This window comes from Erithacus rubecula (genome assembly GCF_903797595.1).
Source record: "Erithacus rubecula genome assembly, chromosome: 2".
In the NCBI taxonomy this organism is placed as follows: domain Eukaryota; kingdom Metazoa; phylum Chordata; class Aves; order Passeriformes; family Muscicapidae; genus Erithacus; species Erithacus rubecula.
The window spans coordinates 45493274-45512233 of record NC_136685.1 but is presented as its reverse complement, the minus strand read 5'-3'; positions in this window follow the sequence as shown (position 1 = coordinate 45512233).

Here is an 18960-nt window from a genome sequence, read left to right as displayed (position 1 = left end):
CTATTGCAGAGTAATTATGGCTTAAAGGCTCTGTTTTTTCCAAAGGGCTTCTTCAGCACTCCTGGAGCAGGATGGGCAGCGCTCACGGCGCAGGCAGGGAGCCCGTGGCTTGTTTTCTGCTGGCTGTTCTGTGTGTGGCTGCATGCCTTATAACCCTCCTCTAAAGGATGAATTACTTGTTTCCATCTGGGCTTCCCTCACTGCTCTGTGTGACTGCTTTTCAGCACAGGCTTGTGGATCTGTATGTTTTGCTTTTGCTAAAGCACAGAAAAATTGTGCTGAAAATATCCACTGAATTTTGGTACACAAATGGAATTCTGAAGGAAGTGGTTCTTGAGAGTGTCTTACAAAAGTTTCTGTGTTCAAAATGCAGCTCCCACTAACTTAATTCACAAGTCATGGCATTTTTTTGAAATCTGATCCCTAGTAGTTGTTGTGGACAGTCGACCCTCTAGCTGTCAGAGGGGCAGCCCCTTTCCCTCAGAAGAGCCCAGGGTGATGGGAGGACCACAGGAAACCCTGGACTGGTTTGTTGCTGCCTTTCCCCACAGCACACATGCTTTCATTAGTACCAGCTTTATGCAAGGGTGGAGAGGAAATGTTTACTGCCTCTCTCCTCAGAGGTCTCTGTTTGGTATTGGTGTGCTCATAATAGGGTGTTTTGCAGACCTGGAAAACATTTCTTTGACCAGTAAAATGCTCCTAGTAAGTAAAAACCTAGCAGTAAAAAACAGGCCTAGTTCTGATTTACACCTTCAGTACTAGCAACAAAGGGACACCCAATGTATGTGTTAAAGTTTGCTTCTAACTGCAATGGGCTGCTGAATTGTCCCCATTTTCCCTTCCTCCCCTTTTCAATTCCTCCCTACGAAAGCATGTTCTTTGCTTATGGATGGAAGGGAAAGTTTTCTTTTTAAAATAACCTTTTGATAGTCTTTCAGGTTCTGTGTTTGAGGTATGTCATATATGGAAAATTTTCATATTTCTGTACCATGTATATTTTTTTTTACTACTAAGCCATCCTATATGAGTTAAAATTCTTACATTTTGCAATATTTTAAAGGAGATAATTTTGTCATTATTCCAAAAACTATGCAGCAGGCCATTTTTTATACCACATCACAATTTTCCTCCTACTCATTCTTAAAGGAAATCAAAAATTCCAGATGTTTTTCCTGCAACATCTGGCTCCCTGGCACAGGCTTCTGAAACGGTGTTTGCAGCCTTAAAGTCATGTCTTGGTTTTGTCATTTAGTTTACTGATGGGTTGTTGCAGTCACTGGTGACACAGGAACTGGTTTGCTTTGACAACTCTTTCAGTCTGAAAGGAGATAGCCTGGCAGGCCCACTGGGATTCTGCTCAGAATTTTTTGGTGCTCAGGAATGTGACGAGCTCAGCCACCTTGGCTTCCTGTCTTGCAGAAATACGTGCAGCAGTTTAGTGCACGTGGACTCAGAAGTGTTCCCTGCTCAGCCTCAAAAATGAGGCTGCTCATGTCTAAGCAATTAGCTGTGCTCCTGCAGAACACACTGTCAGGCATTCAGAGTCCCTGTGCCAGACTGTCCTGAGGGAAGGAGACAAAACATGATGGGAGGGAGCTAGAAAGGGCCATGCTGACATGCTTTTCATCTTTTTCATATGTCTCTTTTTGGGAACTTTAAGCGTAAAATCTTTCTTCTCTCATGTCCTCCACACTCTGCTTTGGTCAAGTTATGTCTTCTGATGTGTCTCACGTGGGGTGTCCATAATGAAACAGGCCCCATAGAATACCTACTTTCTTTATGTTGATTAATTGACTGATTGATAAGGTGACTCTCATCTAGAATTTAAGTGCTGTGTGTACTGGGTGCCATGACAACTAAGGTAGAATTCCACGAGTGTCCCAGCTATTAACTTTTGCATGTTTCAGGAGAGGAGAAGATCTTTTTATTTCCTCCCTTAAAGATCTAAAAAAGTTCTGTGTTCATCCCAGAAGGGAGAGAAACAAACATTGTGCTGGTTTTCCTGATGTGGAAAAAGCCTCTTTCTCCGTACTTGAAGGGTAAAGCTGTTTTTATCAAATGCATATGCTCCTTCCAGAAATATGTCCCAGCCAGGGGCACAAGCTGCTCACTTTTCATCAAAGGAGCTGAGAGAAATGGCTCCATGGAACATGCTTTACAGTTGCCTGCTGAGACCTCTGAGTCTGGATCTGAATTTCCTGCTTTGAAACATTTTGCTGCCCCAGCAGAATGGTTCATGGAGCCGGCATGAGGCAACCACACCTCTCTTCTGGCTTCCAGAATGTTTTCCCATATGGGAAGGATGTGGCTCTCCATGTCCTGTCTCCTCCTAGTTGTTTGTTTGTGTAATTAAATATTCCACACCAACATAGGGTTCTTGCATGCTTTTATGTCAGACATGATTTATGGTCTGGAAATACCATCATCCCCTCATTTTGCAGTATGTACATGCCCCTCATGTCACAGTTGGTACTACCTGTGCAATATCATCAAGCATACAGAGTAGGGTTATTCTGTTGATTTTAACCTGCATGTGCTGCTGGGGTACATCTTTTCCAAAGTACTTTGCTGGGATTTTAGCTTACAGTGAGAGATTATAAATGGGATGGACAAACAAAGACCTCATCTATCCAGTGTGTATGGTGAAAGTTGGTTGCCTTTGTAGAGTTCTCTGAAGCACTTGTGAAGCAGGCCTTGAAATTAGTTTGCTTTAATAAATTGGTCATAAAAGCTGCATCTCCAGGTCTGTTCCAAGAGTTGCCCAACTATCCCTGTGAGGGCAGCACCCCCACTCCTCTGAGCAAGGGTTAGACAGATGACAAAACATCGTGCATCTTTCAGCCATGTGAATTTAATCCTCTGCCACATGGGAGTGAGAACCCTTAGATGTTCCACAGGGTCACTTAGCTTTATACCAAAAGGCACAAATTTTTATTGTACCAAATAAATTGTCACTTGTAGAACTTCTGGTATCTTGGAAGGGAAAATGGTGCAGTGAAATGGGAAACTAGAACCATGAGAGAATGAATCTAGAGAGCAACATAAAAGAGCAGGGAATGAAAAAAAAAGGGTAAAATGAAGACAGCAAATGTAAATCAGAGGTGAAACTGTAGCCATGAGGTCTGCTGCATGTAGGTGTAAACTTGTTCCACATTCCTCATCCTCTGGCCAGGTGAGGCCCCACTAAAGGTTGCTACTTTTTAACCTAGACAAAAGTATTTGTAGGAAAAATGGATTCATTTTTTCCAGCTCTGAAGGAGTGTAAGCAGAATTCATCCTCTGACAACAGAAGCTAACTAAATATTTTGTCTTGAGGGATGGTCTATTGTCCTATTCTCATTTAGGGTCTGAAGCCTAAGGCCAAGTCTCCACTCCTTGCAATTTTCGTGAGCTGAACAAAATGGAGTGGAACACAGACTGGGACCTAGGCTGGTCTATTAAAAAAGGCACAGTAAAACGTGCACTGTATGAGTCTCTTTGCTACAACATTTTCTAACGCCAATGAATCCATGCAAAACAATGGGAAGGATAGGAAGACCAAGGAGACGAGGATTCTGTGCTCATGAACGCTGCAATGTAGATCTGAGCAAAGGCTGTGAGTAATGTTTTGTGCTATTTTGCAGAAGTTAGAGCTTTGGTAGGAGCATTTGTGCACTGTAGTATCTGTGTCATTGTGAGATGTGTGAAATGGACTGCTTGTTTTACTCCAGCACATGAATTCAATACTGAATACAGTTTTTTGTTCTGACCAGTACAGATAAGGAGCTGCCACTGATATATCCTGGGGATGAGTCAGGGTGATGGTGTGACAAATTCTTTATCTGCTCCACATACACATAAAAATGTCCATTTCTTCTGACTCACAGTTACCAATATTGGGAACCCTGCTCCATTCTTCACTCTTGGTACTGTGTCAATGAATCTCTTACTTTCAGCAAATTTAATTGTTATCTTGCTAAATATGATACTATGGCAACATGCCTGCCCCAGGATTCCCTTTGCTGCTAGGCCTGGTGCAGCTGAACTAATAGAAAAGGCTAATGGGAAAGTCTAATGACCATTTTTAAAGCTTAAATACCAGTCATTTAATCTGACACTCTGCAGGCAGCCAGTTATTTCCTTGGGATGTTCACAGAGCATTTAAATGCAAAATAAATTTGCAGTCATTTGAGCTGGTTTATAGTTTCTGTAATGCTGGAAATCTTCAAAATTCCTTGAATATAATATTCAGAAAATGATATCTGACTGGTTTTTCCCCTCCCCCTTCCAAAAATTTAATGTGCACATGCACTGCCACGATGCATAGGAAAAAAACTTATGGAGCAATCCAGCATACACAATCTGTCAGACTAAGAAGAAATAAAGGTCTGTTGTTAATTCAGACAAATGGTCAGCAGCTGCAAAATAGTTTCCACAAGAAACGGAGGAAAACACTCTCAGTTAAGGATAGAATTTTTTATGATTTTCTGTTGCCTTTTCCAGGGCCAAAATCTACTGCAAATATTCCTATGTAGCATTTATGTGTGTTATCTGCTATTGCAGTGCTGTAAGCCATAGCAACTAAAAGTCCCTTTGAAAGTCAGAAAAGCCCAGTTATTTTTATACTGTTTTTCAGTATTTTAAACAAATTAATTACCACAGAGATATCATACAGAGACTGTCTCTGCTGCAGCAGTGTCACTGAATGCTGGCATTCTGCACCATAAGACTTCAGCTGCAGTGGTGAGCATGGGTACACCTGACAGCTGAGAGTGTTTGATCACAGTGGGAATATGGTCACCTAGCCAGGGAATCTCATATTACATTCCAGGACACCTGTCACTCTCATTGTAGCAGTGCTTTCCTTAACTGAGTCACTTTTTGTGTGACTCATAAGGTTATCCTACATCTGTAGTATTTTGCAACTTAGGACAACAGGGAAAATTTTAAGAGTTCAAATTCAAAATATGTAACAACCCCCCCCCCCCCCCCCCCCATTATTCAGAATCTTTGCTGCTGTTATGATTAACTCCAGCTTCTGATTCAGATTTCTGTACCTGTTTCTAAACCTATTAAGGTTAGTGTTTGGGTCTGTGCTACTCAGCTCTACATTTGCAGGTGATATAGAACCAAAAACCTCAAAAATGCCCCTTAGCTCCTATAAGCTTAGTGACTGTTTCTAGGAATTTTGTCTCAACAGTGTCAGTGTTCCCCAGCACAAATTCCAGAGTGCAGTCTGGGCCTATGTTATTTAAATTACACACAGCAAGCTGAGTTTTATTCTTCAAGGTACACTGAACCAAATCTATTTTGGGTAAGTCCTCTCTTAAATCATGATTGAGCCAATAGACCAGGAGAAACCTGAAAGACTATAAGGTCATTGGAGATTTAAATATTACTATTGTTGTTTGAAGTCTAACAAAGAGCACTGCAATGTTTTCACTCTTCCAAAAAAAAAAAAAAAAAAAAATCCAAGCAACAAACAAATAATCTTTATTTGTTCACCTGAGACATGTTCAGTAGAACTCAGGTATGAATTTGAATTTTGAATAATCATATATTTCCCCCAAGTTTAGAAAGTGTGGGACCTTACCCTTGTCCTCTGCTGACTACAGTGCCTGGTGGATTTGAGTTTCTACATAAACCACAGGATGTAATTATTTCACTCTCATCTGTGTCAAAATTTTACAGGAAAGTTCTCTGAGCTGAGTGTGTTGATTCAGCCTCAGAGACATGCAGTCTGTGAGAACCCCATGGAGTGATGAAGTAAGAGGATTTTAGGAGAGCTTAACATTTAATAGAGGCAGAAGCGAGTAAGCTTCAAGCATAAAACATTTCCAGAACTGCATCTCCAGCATCCTAAAACTACTTTTACCAGTTATTATCAGCCAATTTGAAGATCATAATTTCTATACAAATGAAATTAGATCATATGAGCTACAAGAGTACCAAAGACCTAATCGCACATACATGTAGTTAGGGTTTATTGCTGAAATTCCATGATCATCTGATTTAAATATTTGAGACTAGTCCCCCAAGAGCTGTGGGTGTGTGAGGAGGTGTAGTGCCCTCAACTTTATAGGATTTATGTTGACATAAGTTCAGCCTTGTGGTCTGATGGGCTGATGGGGCATTTTGCTTCTGAAGCAGAGGGGGTTACAGGCAAGGTCTCTGATAGGTTATCCCATAAGGATGGTCAACTTTGATATATTCAATTCTTGCTTAAGTGTCTTAAAAAGTCTCAAGGTGTGAATTGTTTCAATGCCATTCTCAGGAAAGGGCCAGTCTCCTCCTCTGAAAGGTTTGAATTGAAGTGTGTTGTTAGATCCTCATGTCAAGAAATCCTTTAACTCCCCTGGACCTTTCCATGCATTTTAGTCTCTCTTACTACAAATGCTTCTGCAGGATAGCAGCCTTTGATTCTTCACTGCTTCCACTGTATGTAGTCACTCACATTCTGGCAAAGAGAGAAAAAAAAGAGTATAGAAGAGAATGTTGATGAAATTACACATATTCAAGTGCAAGACAATGTTCTGCATAAAGCACTCATCTTGACTCCAAATCAGGCATAGGGAGTGCCTTAGATGCTCAGAGGGTTGTGTCAAGAACATTATTCAATTTCTTTCCCACAGTTATGTGTGTTGTTCTCATTCTTGAAATACTAAAATATTTTGTTGCATACATTTCAAAGGGAAAAAATATGTTACCATTCTGATGAAAAAAGTTATGAAATGCTTTTGCATTGAAGTGTAATGGGCCAGATTTAGAACGGGACTTGAGCAAATGAATGATGATTAAACTTATAAGTTGAATGTCTGGCTCCAAAGATGGGGTTTATGCTGATGGATTCCCTGTGCTTTGAATGCAGGAGTGCCAGTGGTTTGTAAGGAGGATTTGCAAAGGAAGGACACTGTATGAAGGAAATGCTGGAGACAGTTCTGCCTCTGAAAGTCTGTGCCTCAGAAGTTTAACTCAGTGCTAATACAGGTGTCTCTGTGAAAATGGATTCCCTGCCCTAAATCACCTTTGGCACTTTGGTATGTAAGGCAGCTGACCAACTGCTCCTTTTCAAGGTGGCAGCAGTAGAGTAAAGGTGTGTGAAAGTAATGGGCAACTTTTGTCTTTCTGGGAGCTGTGATGAGCAATCACCTTAATGATAAATTGTGCTTTCCTGAGAATTATTGCTTGGAGACATGCAAATGCCACCTCCTGAAACTTGTGAGCAAATATTCTCTCCTGTTGTTGAAGTGGGCTGAGTTCACTCTAGTTTCTTGTGAGACCTTCCTTCCTCTCTCTGTAGGTGCTGCATGTTAAAATAGCAGAATTTCCCAGTAATTTCTCAGCACAAAAGATTTAAAAAAAAATGAAAAAGGTGGCAATGTTCATTTTTGTTTCTCTGCTGAGCAAACAGTAACCACTTTTCTTATTTCTTTACAGAAAAGAAAATAGAAATTAACCAACCTTGACTTGTTTCATGGGAAACTGCAGTTTTTAGGTAATTTCATGGCATCATTTGTTCCTCTCTTTGACAGGGCATGTGGCTGTACAAGACAGAGCATAAGACTTTTCTTCCTCCTCTCCCAGCAGAAATATAAGAACATCTCCTTTTGTACTTCACTTAAGCATTTCTTAATTTTGTAAGAGGGGGTAGAGATATTTTTCTGAGGTTATTACTTTACCCAGAAAGGGCAGTGCACCTAATGGTGGCGTATGTGAGGTGTGCTGGAAACATGTGTGTGCTATGTTTTTTCCTTCTGTCAAAGGATGAAGGCATCTGTTTGAGGCCTTGAGTCAAATAAACAGTGTTTCTGCAGCAGGTCACATTGTGGCTTCTGTGAATCAGTCTAAAGCAATGGGACCTCACACAGTGGATGAGCACCCAGGGCAGGACATTTACAGGGTGCCATGTGGCAGGGCTGGTTTGGGGTTTCCCACAGAACAGCTAGAAATAAAATAGGAAAATTCAGGAAGGAATTCTAAAATGAAAATGAAGTTGAAAGATCAGAAAAAAAAACAATAACACATCCCTCTTTTAAGTGAAATTTCTTTTAAATTCTGAGTTTATTTTTTCTGAAACACATTTTCCTGTTCTTGGTAAGTTCCAACTCTTATAAGCAATATGACTATGGAATTTAATCTAATTATAAAATCTCATAGAAGACATAGTATACCTCTTCTACAATGATATATTTGGAGGTGATAGACAGATATTTCAGCCTGATGCTTTACCCTTCTAAGGAGTTTGGTAACATTTTATTCTATTACAAGCATTTTATAAACTGTCTATTTCAAAACAACCAGTGGGATTTTAAATGTACATTCCCCCACCAGCCCCCAAATTCCTCAATCTCTGAGCTACATGTTAAAGTGAATAAATATGATAATTGCCCTACCATGTTAATGGCTTCTGGATTTAGTAAATAAATATTGCTGTAGTTTTCAGTATGGGTGAGTAATAGATGCAGTTATTTGGAGATAATCACATTAGACATCTTTCAGAATCTACTCCATCAAAAAACCCTCCAAGATCAGCATGAACCTAATTAAGCATAAACAATACTCTTAATTAAATCTATTGTGATTCTAACACAGTTTTATAACATCTGCCATAGTGTGACTGCTGCCTCAGTACTGAGTATGAGAAGTGATTCTAGCTAGCAGCTGCACAGGAATTCTGTCTGGGGTTAAACCAGCAGGCACAAAGGTGGGCAGGTTGTGAGCCACAGAGCTCAAGCCCATCTCCAAGCACAGCACCTTTTAATAGAGGGCTTTGCATGTCCATATGCATCTCTGCTTCACAGAACTCTGAACTTGCCTGGTCTCCAATGGCAGTTTTGGGCATTTTTACCCCAAGCTGTTTGACTGGCCCCTGTGCTGGATCATTTCCCCACCAGCAGCTGGGAACACCAGGCACTGCAGTGCCAGTCTCACAGGTTAGATAAAGCTGCCCTAACCATCCATCAAATTGGGCCAAACTTTTCAAAAAAAAAAAAAAAAAAAAGAAGAAAAAAAAGGCTGTGACACAATCACATAGTCAGGTTTTGTTGTCTGGGGGAAGAGGTCTTGGACACTGGAACACAGTAAATTTCTGGGGAGATGATAACTGATTAAAATCTATAAATTTTCCAGAGCTGACCCCTTAATTACCTGGTATTGCTTTATACTTGTTTATGAATTTTTATGTTAAATATTTTTCTATTAATCATTTCCCCCTTATTTGCAACAGGCATATTAAACCTGTTCTTTCTCTTACATAGAGTTGCACAGATGTGATTCTACTGAGTTCATGTTATTATGGACTCTTGAAAGTTAAAGCAAAGAGCCTGGAAACTGTATGGTTTCCACTTTTATTTTTATCCTGGTAGTTTTAATTGCAGGAGATATTTTCTTAAGTAAGACAAGATTCTCTATATAACAATAAAAATAGCAGCATCCTACATCAGTCACCTTTTTAATATGAAACTATACTTTTCATGAAGGTGTCACAAGACAATGACCTATTAGTATTTTCCCTGTGACTGCATAAATAAGTTGAAAAGTCCTTTTCACTTGTCCTTGCTAATTTGTGCTCTACACTGTTTCCAAAAAAACAAAACCAAAACAAAAACCAAAAACAAACAGAAAACCAAACCAAACCAAACCAAACAAAAAACAAAACAAAAACAAAAACAAAAAAAAACCCAAGAAATGTGCTAAATGTTAATGGACCCTGAAGGAAAATGTATTTTTATTTGTGAGACCCCTTAGAAAGTTAGAAGTCAGCCTTAAAAAGCAGACCTTTTGAAACTCCTTATAAAAAGAAAACAAGATTCCTTTTTAGTCCTCATGGATATCAAAGGAATTTTGTATGTGATTGAGAGCATCTGGCTCTAATTGCATTAAATAGCCTTAAGCATCTGACTTTAACTAGAGAAGCTGAGAAATTCCACTATGGGTGCCACTTTTTCATATACTTTTCACATGCAAAAGTCCGGATCCTGTTTTTATTTCAACAATCAACCCTAAAAAACGAGAAACATGACAGGAGAGAACATTACAGTGAGTTTTTATTTTGGAAAAACATACTCTGTTTGGAGCAAAAAGGAAATTGAAGCCTCTTTTTAGACAAATTTTTTGGCCTAATTATTTTGCATTTCCAGTCTCAGAATGAGAATGAATGCAGAGTATTATATGTTAACACTTTCTTATCAGCAAGTATGAGCAGTATGAGCAGCATAGGCTATATTGCCCTTGGTTTAATTTTCAGTTCACACATATAGCAACACTCCCAAAGTGCTTTAGACAATAGCATTTCTTTAGAGCATATCTGCAGGCATTCCTGAAATTTTCTATGCTTGGAGAATTGTATTTTAGAGTTAGGATAGAGGATTGAGGGAAAAAAAGAGCATAAAATAAAATTTAATGACAGGCTGCCCTTTAAGACTAAGGCCTTCCTTTCATTGAAGTGTTCATTCATTTCCATGGATGTGAGTAAACAGAAAGGAAATAGCTTTTGGCCTGATGAGCACTGGGAGGATGTTTCTGTACAAGAATACTTTGTATGCTGTACATCCAGACTGTTTTCACTGCACTGGCTGGAAGAGATTGCCAAGCATCAATGTTATTAGTGAAAAATGCTGAAGCTGGAGAAGATAAATCCTCACCTAAATTTTATAGCTCAAGCACTTAGGAAGTCCAGTGAAACTGTGATACAGTTTTAAAGTAAGGAGATAATGAAAAATCAGTGTGCAAGCAGAAGCTGTCACTATACACAAATGATTTAAGCAGTCCAGAATTATACCTGCTGCAAATGTGATTCTACAAATTAGGAATATAGTGACCCTGATTCAGTGATGATATGACTTCAATGACTGGCAGTCTTGCTGCACTCAGGAAAAGCTGAACAGCACTGATTCCTAGCCCCTGCTTAATGCACCCTTGCCTTATGATTCTAGAAAAAAAAGCTTGTGCTTGTTTATACACAGACCAGGACACCTCAACTAAAGCAAGATGGAATTAAATGACAAAATCAGAGGGCTGTCTGCTTACTACATTATTGAAGATTGCATTCACTGCATAACAGTTTAAACAAAAGTAATAGAACATGACAATATTTTTGCTATTGCTTGCTTTCATATGGACAATCCTTTCTGTTTACAGTGAGTTGTGTGGATTCAGACAAGTCTGGGCTGAGCTGTTTGTCCTTGTGGTATTTCAGATTTCACACCTCATGCTGTAAAACTTTCCAGGACCAGCTCTGTGCTTTGAAGTATACAGTGTATGGCAGTAAACATTAACGAGTCATAAATATATTTCACCCCAAAAAAATGTTTTACAGATTATACTTGCCTTAGTCTAGTGATACCATTAATTATTCTGCAATTTCAAGAATGTGTAGAATGGCAGATAGCTCAAAATCGTGCTGCTTTGATGAAGCAATTGGACTTTATGGAAAACTTTTGTGTTGAAGCCTTAAAACAAACAAATTTATATTGAAACAAATTACTGTGGCTGTGTGTATTTTAGGTCTAAAAGATTAGAAGGTTTTTTTGCTGCTGTTTCTCCATGAATTAATTACTATTCAAATTAAATTGTCACGACATCAAACAAACTCCAAGGAATGCAACAGTTAAGAGTGTGATTTTCAAGAGTGAATATTTTTATGAAGGTAATGCGCTGCAGCTAATGTTGGCAAGAGCTAGTCTAATGAGAGCAGTGTGTAATTATTTGCCCTGGATGCCAGCTGTCAGTGTATAGATATTGTATATTTAATTACAGTGAGCTGAAGATAAATGTGATACCTCTAATAGATATTTGTGGCTACACAGCAGCATTGATGTGCCTGTATGAAGCTGTGTTTCTATAGATTGTGTGAGTACAGTTCAAAATCACAGCTGTACTGATTTCAGGAAGTCTGTCCTGAGGGTCCCTTGCATAACACTGGCTGATTCTCATCAGGGTGATAAGGAGTTTCAGTGCAGGCAAGAATTAAAGGTCATCATGGGGCCCAGGTATTTTCCATCTTTCAGTTTTCTCACTGCCTGTAATGGCAGCAATGTCTTCTTCAGCTCAGTCCACACATGCATTCCTATTCCTTCAATTTTTCACACCACCCAGCTTTTCCTCCTGAGCCCCTGGGTGATGTTAAACACTCTGCTTCCTGTCTTAATTGATGTGGCCTCCTCACACTTATTTAAGGTTTTGCTCCTGTGATTAGAGTCTTTGCAGGCTGACTCTAGAGAGTTCTGTAGACTTGCTGGGAAATAGATTGTCCCTCTGCATGGGACCACATGCATAACTGTGCATTAAATGCAAGGTCTTCATAGTAAGAAACTGCTTAATTATGAAGATAGTGAGTAATACCAGAAAACTGAAAAAATGCACATACAAATGCACATACTGGTATATGAAGGGGCAATCCTTCCAACAGAACAATACCTATCACAAGAGATTTATTTTTAATTACAAATAAAATTTTCCACAATTGTCTTATTGATGGATGGGGAACTTCAACAAAGTGCTGAACGTAAGGGAACCTGACATTAAATTGTTAGAATGCTGCCATGATTTTTGCTGAATTTTATTTTTATGCTGAATTTAAACCATCAGTGCTGCTAAAATTGATTATTAGAGGAATAATGCACAATAATGGAAACATAAAATATAAAAGAATGTAACTCTTGTGAATGTGGTCAGATACTACATTTTCTACTTCTGAAAATGATAAAAAAAGATTTATTTTGTTTTTCTTTGAAATTCCTCTACTCACAGAGTGGAATGTTCTCTAAGAATTTGTGGGTTACTTTAAAGAACAGTCCTTCAGCTCTCATTCATTTTAAATCTAGGCTTCACAGTATATTTATTCATTTTCTCTCTTTCATCTTTTCTCTTTGTGGAAGGAGAAAATAAATACTACTGATTGATGTGAACATTTATATTACCTTAAAGGTGCTGACATTCAGCAGGCTTGATCTGCTCATTTTGTTAAGTTGCAGTAGTGGTAAATTATGAGCATCTTTCAGAACGTGCCTTTGCAGATGTATCTTAGGTAAGATAAGTACCTTTTTTGTTTTTCTGGCTTTACTTGTATTAGGAAGATAACTTATACTGGCCTTTGTTTTTCTCTCATATATGTCAAAAGTCTCTAGCAAAGTGAGAATAATTTGGGCAGTAAATTATGCCATACTCTTAAAGAACCCATGTGGTAGGAAAATGACAAGAATGAGCACTGGGCAAATAAAAGAGGAATTCTGCATGAATTACTGGGCAGTTTCCCTGGAAGGTAACCTAGTCAAAAGGACAAACAATTACTATGGACTGCCAAAGATGTTTGATCAGCCCCGTTCATAAAGTCCTTTAAGGGGTCCTGGGATGTGACACAGATTGGATGCCATTTGTAGCTAAAGATAGAATCATAGAATCATTTGAGTTGGAAGGGACCTTAAAAGATCATTAAGTCCAATTCTTCCTGCAGGAGCAGAGGAATTCTCAATCATTGGATCAGGTGATGAATTATCATCATCACATCTCTTACATCCTTGAGTGTGAAATACAAGGAGTGGGTAAATAAGGAATCTGTGAGTGAATCTGAGAGGGCAATCCTTTGTCTCAGCTTTATCTTGGTGTTTTCTTGACCTTACCTCACTTTACCTTCCCAGAGTTTTCAATACTTTGTCACCCCATGGTATGGCAGTAGTTTAAAGATACACATTGAACATTGTGGGGAACATTGTCTGAGCTATACATGGCTATTGACAATTTCCAATTGACTTCAAAAAACACATGGTGAAGTATTCTTACAAAAGGACTAAATCAATTAGTGGCGCTTGTTGATCAATTAAGCCCATCTGACCTCAGATTGCCAGAAGCTGATCAGTTTAGGAGGGTAGTATTACAAACTGGGACAGAGTTGTGATCACAGTATTCAAGCACCTTCTCTAGGGAGCATTTCATATTTGTGCCATGTCTGCACTAGGAGAAGAAAAAAGATAATGTTTTTGAGCTCATACATATTCACAGTCCTAGAGCAAAAAAACAACAAAAGCAAAGCAAAACCAGATCATTCTTAATATGGAGTGAAATAAAGCAACAGGAAAACTTTTATCAGTTATGGCTCTTTAAAAATTCAGCTTGTTTTGTCTATATTAAAAATTTTACACACATTAGGTAGGGATTTGCCTAATTTGTATGAAAATAAGACAGGCTGTGAATCAGACAAGATGATCTAATGGTCATCAGAACACAATTCATTGGTCCTCAGAACACAATTAGGAGGCCATCTTTCCTTTGTAAAAATCTCTTCCTAAAGGACTTTGGAGGTCTGGCAAAATGTTAACTAAGTTAAAATTGAAGACCATGGCAAGAAGGTAGATCAGCTGTCTGTGCCTCCCGGATGCCCTCTGTCAATGTTATTCTTTTGGGGACATCAGTTCCCCAAAGAATCAATACACACTTATGTCCTGGTTTTCTTTTGAAGGATAAAATGGAAAGGGTAAATGCTGACACTGTTACACAAGCCCTACAACACTCAGGGAATTTCTGCTTAGTTCTTCTTGAAAGGAGACCTGGCCTAAGGAGGAAGAGTGCAATCCCCTTCTGACACAGGGTCTCCTCTTTGCAGTATCTGAGGATACACTGATGCACTTAGTTCTTCCCATACCTCTTTTCAAACACAGGAATCTCAGGTTTTTTGCATGCTGCTTTTTTTAAAGAAGAGATTTTCTAGGTTCAGGTGGGAAAACTAGAGTTTACTCTCCCTGTCCTGCAACTGTTCTCCTTCTTGGTTCTAGTCAATAGTGACCAGAGAACCAAAGGTTTGCATCTTAGAGAGGAGCAGTATTTTCATCCTCTGTGTTTGCAGACCATGGAATAATGCTGTAACAGAAGGCACCAGAGTGATCATGTGCTCACTTCTAGAAGCTCAACAAAATATAAATTCTTTCTCCATGTGGAATGGTATTCTCAAGATGTGACTGAACCCCAATACAGTACATCGTGAACACAATCAAACTTTGGCATAAATAGCTAACATGGATTAAACTGTCAATGAAAGACTCTTTAATTCGGGTTAGAAACTCAGGTTCTGCTACATTCAACTGCTCATTGGACTGCTCTGCATTATTCCAGCAACACAGAGTAGCAAATGAATATGTCCCAGCACATTCCTTGTAAAATTATGGATTTATTTAATAATTGTTCAGCTAAATTGATTTTACAAGCCACCTCAGTGAGACAGCAGTAATCTGGGGAGGTTTGCAGGATGGCAACTCTAAAAAGATTTTTGCCTATGGGAGCATCATGTATTACAGAAGTCATGAGGAAAAACCCTCTGAATATTTTCTTCGGTTTGATTGCAATTTCAATAGTTTCTACTCCAAAATACACAGGCCTAACATTTTTCCAGTTTTCAATAAGGCTTAATTTCTCATTCCTTCTCACTGTTTTACCTCACAATTTTAATCTATAAGTACTCTCTTGAAGGTTGTGAAAGTTCTGTCTAGAATAAGCACCCCATGGAGCCAATTATTTGCATGATTTGAAATGAGGAATTTGTCATACGTAACCCTTTTTTCCCATCCCTTAACTGACAAGCTCCCACAAATATGTTTGCTGCTTAAAATTTCCTGTCAACGTAAAGAAAAGTCTTGTTAGCAAGAGCTGCTGCAAAGGACCTTGTACTTTCTTAACATAGCATTTTGAGGTGCTGAGGTTTTGTGCCATACATGCTTTGAGTTTTGGTACAAGCTCTGTCTTATTTCTGAATCAAATATTTCCCAGGACTTGCTCTCACATGGCAAAATGGTTACTAAAGTGCTATAAAAATGGTGGATGCAATAAAAATGACAATGCATAAAGATAGCTAAGACTAATATGGAACTAATTTATTGAACTTAAATATAATTTTCCACACCAGACATTTTATAATTCAGCAGTTCTAGAAAATACATATACAGCACAAAAATAAGAAGGCTGGTACCTTATTGAAATCAGAGTGAATTTGTTAATGGCTTCATGGAAAGGTGCTGAGGGCAGGGATTGTTTTTTAAAGACCATTAATAAACAGAGAAGCACATTCCAAAACGTGATGATTAGAAGTACTTGGCAAGCTGAGTACATAATTTGCTGAGCATGGAGTTTGTAATATATGAATTGGGAATGGGAATCTGCACTTTAGTCCAGATAAAATTGAAACCTTTATAGGGAACAGATTTTAGACATCTTTTTGCCTTCTGCTATTTAAGCGTAGTCCACATATTGTTTGTAAATGATTTTATTTTTATGAGTTTATGAACATATAATAAGCTGGTGTGACCACTTTTTTTTTTTTTTTTTTTTTTTTTTTTTTAAAGAATGTAGATTTATTTGAATAATATGCAGTCATTTAACTGAACCAGGTCCTATAGTGCAGTCATTAAATCTGCTTAAACCCCCGGTGAATAAATAAGGTGTAGGCTGCTATTTGGTCAATTGTTGAAATAGAGGGTATGTTCCTCTGTTATTATTGGCAAAGAGTGAGCTGCATAATATAATCTCTCAAGATAAAGTAACTACATTTTTTGCATTCAAGTTAAAAACCAAATCCTAATTATAAAGGATTATAAAAGAATGAATTTGCCATAGAATGGTAAATACAGCAGGAAGAATTTACACTATTAAGACAAATACTCAGTGGAGCCTGAGGCATTTTTCACAGATGTCTAAGGGCTGAAAAAAAGCAGAATTTTCCAGTGTGAAAGGTGCACTTGTCTGGTAATAGACGATTGTCACTGAATTTAAAATTACCAGGTAGGAGGTTTGGGTTTTAAATCTGCCTTGCATGAACTAGTCTTCTCAGCTTTAAAAAGTACAAGATACAAGAAGTGTGGGAAAGGGATGCTGCAACTGCATTGTGAGAGAATGGTGTGCAATGCTGGAAGCTCCAGGGACAATGCATATATTTCTGGGAAATATTTCCTTGTAAGAATAAGGATCAGTCTGACTTCAGTATAAGCCACAGACCATCAGCCCTTAATCAGAAACTCTGTTTCTTGTTTCACTTCAGGCACTTGAATCAGCCAGTTTTAGGCCAGCCATACAAATTATATTAATTTTGTGCTTATCTTTGTTAAATTTATTAAAAATCAAACACAGACAGTGCCCCAGCTGTCAAAAAGGGGATTTGCATTATTAAAACATAAATTATGTTTATCCTGATATTTGGCTTCTCTTCTGAAATTGAGAATTAGTATAATGAGGGATAGAGGCTGTTCTTTTTCAGAGACAAGCCAAATCAGGACAGAAATATATGGACTTGTGGTTATACATTTCAGTAGTTGGTTTCAAGGCAGGTGATGATTTAGAAGCAGTCAAATAATGAAGGAAAAGTTTGTTATTGAGTGATGTCCCTGACATGTTCAAGAAATTGTCCATATAGAGTCTGTATTTGAAATATTTTACTTCAGCTCTGGAAGAAGACCAATGTTTAAACAAAGGTTATGCCTCCTTCAGCAAATAGCTAGAGAGAAAATATTAAAGCAGCTAAAAAAATAACCTTCTGACTTTTTGGAGAGTGCTATCTTCCATGATTACAGGGTTTCTTGAAATCAATTTGAACTGTGCAGGTTGGAACAGTATTCCAGGTGTGTTCTGTTACATCTAACTATTTTAATAATTCCCTCTGTTACCAGGTATTTTAGGGCTGTAGCAAACCATATGCTATGAGGAACTGTGACCACAGCCTCTTCAATAAAATTTCATATGAAGGATTTCCTTTGTGCACAGTTTGGCTGGAGCAAAGCTACATCTCTAAAAAGTTGGAGGTTTTTATATTGACAGTGTAAGATTGTATGTAGTGGAGTTACCTTCTCTATAACAAAATACCTGCTTCTCATATGCCTTTGTGTGAATGCCAAAAGCACTTTCCCATTGTAAATATTGAACAAATATAGTTCTGCTAAGTCAGATAAGTTTTAATGTCATTATGTATTATTTAAGCCTCATTGCCTTGCACTATTTAAAAATAATTGGCTTTACCTTTTTTTTTTTTTTTTTTTTTTTTAATATGTTTCCTTTTTAGGAGGAAGCACTCTAAAAGAAAAACCAAATTAAATGGAAATTATTACAAAATGAGCATAACCTTTAAAATATTTAGCCTGCAAAATTCACACTCTCTTGAAGAGCTGAAAATAATGTACAATTTAAGTTTCTTGGTTCCCGTACAATGAATCACTTGGCGTAATTATAGGGATGTTAGTGCAGATAATAATCATAGCCTTGCTCTGTGATGCTTTCCTGATCAGAATTAATGCACATTTCCCTGTGTCTATCTAAACCACACAGCTCCTGTCGTGTGTATACAATGCACCTGCAGCCTGCTGTGTATACACACATACAGAAAGTTCATCTCAGCAAGCAGAATGTGCAGAAGCCACAGATGAGCAAAAGGGCAGCCTAGGTGGTAAAGCAGAAGGTTAGGGCCAAGGTAGCTTTGGCATGCATAATTTATTCTAGACAAGGTCTAAAACTCACAGAGTATTTCATTTTTATAAAAGCCCCCATGCTTTTGCTGCATTTTTGGTGGAGGATGTGTTTCAAGACACATTTATGGTGAGTGCAGAAACAGCAATGACACATTTGTACAGAGCTTTGAAGTGGCTTTAGCATAGCTGAGAATCAGTTAACTGTTCTTCAAAATTATGGTCTTGTGAAGAGCAGGAGTGTTGAAACAGGCATTTCTGAGACACATTTGTTGTGAGGTGTGCTACAGGACTGTACTGCCTACCCAGTCATATGGGTGTAAAAGTGCCAGGAGCCAGCCAGTTCTTGTGACAGTGTGTGACCCAGCCAAAAGGCATCTGGTCCTAGTTTTCTGGGGCTTTTCATGGTTTGGTGAAGACTCCTACTCTATTTTACTAATGTATTTTTCCAGTTACAGTTACTGCTGTTGTTTTCCTTTCAAAGGGTCTGTACCTATCCAAACCTGACACAACCAATGCAAATGGAATTTCTTATCTCCCTGGT